The sequence below is a fragment of the Microtus ochrogaster genome, linkage group LG8, assembly GCF_000317375.1.
Source record: "Microtus ochrogaster isolate Prairie Vole_2 linkage group LG8, MicOch1.0, whole genome shotgun sequence".
In the NCBI taxonomy this organism is placed as follows: Eukaryota; Metazoa; Chordata; class Mammalia; order Rodentia; family Cricetidae; genus Microtus; species Microtus ochrogaster.
In genome coordinates this window covers 8,492,614-8,499,262 of record NC_022033.1, presented here as the reverse complement: position 1 = coordinate 8,499,262, position 6,649 = coordinate 8,492,614, and positions in this window count along the sequence as shown.

Here is a 6,649-nt window from a genome sequence, read left to right as displayed (position 1 = left end):
CTGCCTCTGTCTCCCGAGTGCTGGGATTAAAGATGGGTGCCACCACTGCCCAACAAAGAAAAAATATTTTTCCAAATTAAAAAATATATATCATGGAGAAACTGAGTTTGGTGACTTAGACCTGCAATCACAGCTAAGGCAGGAAGTTTCTAAGTCCTAGGTCGATGTAGGCTGCAGTGAGTTCCAAGCTAGTCTGAGCAGCTGAGTAAGACCGTGTCTCAAAATTAAAGGCACAGCTGAGAGTCTAGCTCAGTGGCCCGGCCCAGGACTTCCTTAGCATGTTTGAAATCCTGGGTTGAATCCTCAATATTACAAAAAAGCAAAAAAAAAATGAACAAAATCATATGAAGAGAGAGAACTGGAAGGAAAAACCCCTCGAGTTAAAAATAAGAATCAACGAGACAGCTCAGCAGCAAAACGTGCTTGCTGCCAAGCTTCCTGACCAGAGTTCGATCCCTCGGACTCGTGATGGAGAGACCAGCTCTCGAAGCTGTCCTCTGACCGTCAGTGTGCCGCATGCCCTTCACACATTTACAACATAAAATAAATAAAAATATTTTTATAGCCGGGCATGGTGTAACACACCTTTAATCTCAACACTCAGGAGGCAGAGGCCTGCAGAGCTCAGTGAGTTCAAGGCCATCCTGGTCTACAGACTGAGTTTCAGGATAGCCAGGGCTACACAGGGAAACCCTGCCTCAAAAAACCAGTACATACACACACATACATACATGCATAGATACATATATATATATATAATACATAGATACATACATATACATACATATATATATATAATATTAGTGCTATCCATAAATAGAGAGTCCAGGCACCCTGGCGTGCCTCTGGCAATCTGTAGAACAAGACTTGAAACCCAAACCCATCAAATGACCCTCAGTGACCTCTGAACCATCCCTGGACACAAGGCTGGCATCAGCAGCAAGAAAGCCATGCAGCTCCTGCCCCTCATGTTGGTCCTTCCCCTCAGCAGCAGTGGCCCCCAGGAGCTAGTTCAAAATGCAGACTCACAGGCCCAAACCCTGCCCAAGCATCTGCAACATGTCCAGAGGTCACGGGGAGTCCTGCGGCCACAGATGAGCCACCCTTGTGTGCCACAAAGAGCCAACACAGCAACACAGATGCCGCGATTGTTCGTACGTGTTAAGTCCCCAGCCCCAATCAGAAACTCCCTTGTCAGACTAATTATACTTATGGGTGTTCTGTGACTTGCTGTATTCTCAGAAAAAGAAAGAAAAATGAAGTTCTCTTTCAGGTTTTCAGGGTAGATAATGTCAAATATTTACAGAGCAAACATCATTCTAGTGGTACACCATTCTCTTCCTGCAGATTAGGGGGCTGTCAATCAAGCTGTGACGGGAGGCCTGTCAACCCTCTCAACAGAGAGAAACCTCCTGCCATCCTGGCTAAACCATGTGTGCTACCATGCTAGGGACGCAAGGAGCAGGCTGCCAAGGCAGGCCACCCAGAGTGGGGCTCCAGCAAACAGCAGACCTGCCTCTGTTCAAGGGGATAGCTTGGGGCCTCCTGCCCAGTGAAGATCCTGGAGGAGGGGCAGGGCCTTTGTGTTAGGATAAGATGTTCCAACATGAGCTAAAGGTTCCAGGGGCCAGCAGCATCTTCATCGGGGCTGACTCAACATACATGACTGCCCTGATCCAGGATAGAAGAGGTTGGGAATGAAGCCTGAGGAGTCCACAGGCCTAAGGCTTCCAGTTGCTGCCCCTCCCTGCTGCTGCTCCTCTTCCTCCTCTTCTTCCTCCTTTTTCTCTTCCTCTTCTGAGATATAACACAACATATTGACTCAACATTAAATCATTTTTAAAAAATTTAATGAGGCCTAGCATTCAGGAGGACCTGGATTCCACCCTCAGTACAACATACACCCAGTTTAGTGGAACACGCTGTTGTGTCCAACACCTGGAGGGTAGACACAGGTGGGAGGGTTGGGAGTTCAAGGGTCATCCTCAGCCACGTGGCAAGTTGGAGATCAATCTGGGATATGTAAAACCCTGTTTTACTATTGTTTGTTGATTTGTTTCCTGTTCTAAGTCTCCAAATTCCTAGGCACATCTACATGAACATTTACATTGAGGCCGAACACATTTCCTGGACACATTTACCTTGAGTCTGAACAAGCCGTGTTTCAGGCTCTTGGCAACCTCCCGCCCTTTCAAAATCTTGAGGAAAGCTAGGAATTGTTGTACACACCTTTAATCCCAGCACTTTGGGAAGCAGAGGCAGGAGGATCAGGAATTCAAAGTCACCCTAAACTAACTGCACAGCTAAAACCCTGTCTCAAAAACTAAAATCAAGCCAGGTGGTGGTAACGCACACCTTTAATACCAGCACTCAAAAGGCAGACACAAGCAGATCACTGCGAGTTTGAGGTTAGCCTGGTCTACAGAGTAAGTTCCAGGACAGGCTCCAAAGCTACACAGAGAAACCCTGTCTCAAAAAAAAAAAAAAAAAAAAAATCCAAAGCTGGTGACATTTGTCATGAAAACCCCATTGATGGATGATACCTTTGAGAGGCCATGGGGGGAAGGGGTTGCTGGAGTGGCGATGGCTCAATGGTTAGAAACATTGACTGCCGGAGGACCTGGGTCTGATTCCCAATACCTACAAGGTGGCTCAGAACAATAGGCCCCAGGCACACACAAACGCATGAGTGTTTTGTCCCTGTGTATGTATGCGTACCTTCGTGTGTATACACGGCTTCCAAAAAGACCAGAGACAGGGTTAGATCACTGAGCACAGGAGCCGTAGATGGTTGTAAACCACCATGTACGTGCAGAGAATTAAACCCCAGTTCTCTGCAATAGCCACAAATACTCCAAACTGGATCCATCTCTCCAGCTCCAATAAAAGCAATATTTTTAAAAAGGTCGATTTTGCCAGTGAATGAACACTGTTCTCTCCAGGGTAGGTTCATCACCCAAGGAGGGGGTTCACCTAGACCTTCAGGCTTTCTCTCTGGGGCAGTGGTTCTCAGCCTTCCTCATGCTGTGACCCATTAGGACAGTTCCTCCTGTTGCGGTGACCCCCACCAAAGTTATTTCATTGCTACTTTATAACTGTAAGCTTGCTACTGTTATGGATCACAATGTAAATATTTGATATGTAGGATATCTGGTATGTGACCCCCCAAAGGGGTCATGACCCCCAGCTTGTAAACCAAGGAGTGATCTAGGGACTCTGAGTTCAGCCAGGCCTGTTTGGAACCTTAGTAAATATTTGGCCAGGAAGCACCTTCCCAGAGCGGCTTTCAGGTTCACCACACCCCACAACCCCCCTTTCTTCGCTGCAGGGTTCATCTAGCCATCAGTCAGTCAGAGAGATCATCTTATTGAAAAGACTCATGACGTAGTGAACAAAAGCTTAGGAAATAAACTCTAACCCCCAAGGGAACACTCCACTGCAGCTCTTCACACACTAAAATATTCAATTTATAGCCTATATTGAATCCTGTCTGTAATTTATTACCCTATGTATGGAGGAGGTTTTTTAATACAAACCAATTTCGATGTACTTTACTGTTTTCCTTGCCTCTGTTAAAGCAGAAATAATATATTTTGCAGAGAGATTAGGAGGCAAATGCAATGGAGTCTCACAGGGGTGCCTCCTCCCACCTCCTGGGTTCCGTCAGCCATCAGCTGAGGACCCATGATTGTGTTGGGTGTCCCGGGCATGTAGATTGCTCACTGTTCCCAGGTGGCTCTGATATAAGCTGAGCACCACAGTTCTTAAAACAAAAATGGGGCCAGTGAGATGGCTCAGCAGATTTTAAAAAAAAAAGAATGCTTGATCTGCAAGTCTTAACGACCTGAGTTCCATCCCCAGAAGCCGTAGTGGAAGGGAGAGCCAGCTCCCAGAAGCTGTCCTTTGACACCCCTACACGCGTGTGCTATGGCGTGTGCATGAACACACACACACAATAATAATAAATAAAACAAAATAACTTCATGGACTCATAGCCAGCAAGGGAAGAAGGTGCTGGGGATCCAACAGAATACAAACTAGACAACAACCTTGCCGTGCTAAGAAAGTTTGTAGCTGGCAGTGGTGACTCATGCCTTTAAGGCCAGCATTCCAGGGGCCGAGGAAAGAAGAAGATCTCTGTGAGCTGAGGCCAGCCTGGTCTACAAAGTGAGTTCTAGGACAGCCAGGACTACACAGAGAGACCCTGCCTTGAGAAGAAAAAGGAGTGTTTGTATGAGCTGGGTTTTATATAAACTTGACACAAGTTATAGTCATCTAAGAGAAGGAACCCCGAGAAAATAGCTCTGTACAATCAAGCTGCAGGCAATCCTATGGGGCATTTTCTTAATGGGTGATTGATGTGGGAGGGCCCAGCGCATTGTGGGTGTTGCCATGCCTGGGTTGGTGGTCTGGGTTCTATAAGAAAGCAGGCCGAGCAAGCCATGGAAAGCAAACCAGTAAGCAACCCCCTCCATGGCCTCTGCATCAGCCCCTGCCTCCAGGTTCCTGCCCTGTTTGAGTCCTGTCCTGGCTTTTTCGATGCTGAACTGTGTGTGGAAGTGTGAGCCAAATAAAGCCTTTCCTGCCCCTGCATGAGGTCAGGGTGTTTCACGGCGGCAATAGTAACCCTGACTATGATACTGCTGTTTCGAAAAAATCAGAAAGAACACAAATAAATGAATGAAATATAAACTGGGAGACTGCCCCGGGGGAGGGAGTCACACAATGCTTCACCAAGAAGTGGCATCTGAACAAAGGTCTAAGAAGCAGAGGGAGGGGACAGTTCACAGATCTGACGGAAGAGTAGGCAGAGTCTGATAGCGTGTTTCGTGTGTGTGTGTGTGTGTGTGTGTGTGTGTGTGTGTGTTAGTGGATGAAGGTACATGTCTGTGCAGGTACATACACGTGTACATGTATGTAGGTGTGCACACACATGTGCATGCTTTCGTGTGGAGGCCAGAGATGTATGTGTTTTTCTTCAGTCACTCGATGCCACTTACTCTTTGAGGCATGGTCTTCTACCGAACCCGGAACTTATCCATTCAGCTAGCTGAACTACCTAGGGAGCCCCTGGGATTTTCTGTCCCTGCGTCCCCAAGCAGACGTGGGTGCGGGGGATCCAAACTCAGGTCTTCAGGCTTGCCCAGCAAACACTTTACCAATGGAGACATCTCCCAGCCCTGCTCCGTGGTTTTAAAGGAGCCCTCTGGATGTTGTTCTTGGAATTGGCTCTCAGAACCACGGATGAAGGAACGCTGGGTAGAGGCCATCGTTCTGCACTGCCTATTCTTGAAACTTACTTTAGGGGGTGGGTGGCAGGAAGCATTTGTCCGTCTGTCTCTGGGACAGCAGAAAAGCTTGCCAAAGCCCTGATCCAGAGCCAGGCATGGTGGCAGCCACCTGTAAGCCCAGCACTGAGAAGCTAAGAGATGAGAAGTGAGACCGAGGCCAGCTGGGCAACACGGAGCATGCCAGGCCAGTGTGGACTACACTGATTCCAAAATAGCCCGGTGTGGTAGCTCACACCTTTAATCCCAGCACTCAGGAGGCAGAGGCAGGCAGATCTCTGTGAGTTCAAAGCCAGCCTGGTCTACATAGCAAATTCAAGGTCAGCCAGAGCCATATAGTGAGATACTGTTTCAAAATGTATAAAGTACATTCTGATCCACAAAATTAGGAGATCAGACACTCTGTAACAGATTCATATTATGAATAATATAGTAGTTTGTGATCATTAATAACAGGTTGGGATTTGAAGTCATTAAACTTCAAGGCGGATAAGTGGAAGAGGCTTGAATCCCAGTTACTTGGGCAACTGAGAGAGCAGGTATTGCTAATTCAAGGCCAGCCTTGGCAACTTGGTGAGACCCTGTCTCGAAATTAAAAGCAAAAGCAGGGCTGGGGATGCATCTCGGTGGTGGAGCAAGGAGAAGCCTGGGTTCAAATCCCAACCTCACAGAAGGAAAAACAAGTAGACTCTAAAATCTGAGTAACACCATTTACAAACCATTTTATTCTGAAATGGCTGAGATGGTAAATGTTATGTCCTTTGCATAGTTCAACACACACACAAATCAGAAGATTCCGTGGGATTGTGGGGCTACCGTTGTGCAATAACTGCACTTTTACAAGCCTGAGGCCTGGGCACCTGGGTCATACAATTAATAGAGCTCGTCAGCCAGTCACCTTCCTCTCTCCACCTTGCATACAACTGCATCCACATGCCAGTCTGGCTGCAGCTCCCCACAAGGCCCAAGTACCCCAAGGTCCCTCCTTTGCAGGGTGCCCCCTTGCTTCCTCCAGGATTATAGCCCAGGAAGGGTTAGCAGGGCAGAATCAGGCTGGAGCCAGGGAGGAGCGCAGGGCCTCTGCCCCCAACCCCTCTCTAATTACGATGGCTGATGCACTGGTGATTACCCAGGGCTGCCACCAGCAATAAACAGTCATTTATCAAACCCTGAATGAAACTCTTTCTTCAGCAGAAGCCCATGACCCTGGTCCTGTGCCACAGCAAGCAGGAGTCACTCAAGTCACCTCTGTCAGCAGGGAGACTAGGGTTCCTGGTCTGCTGAGACTCGCTGACAGCAGAAAGCAAGACCTGCAGCACCATGCAGACAGGCCTGTCACTGGCATGCGTGTGTGTGTGTGT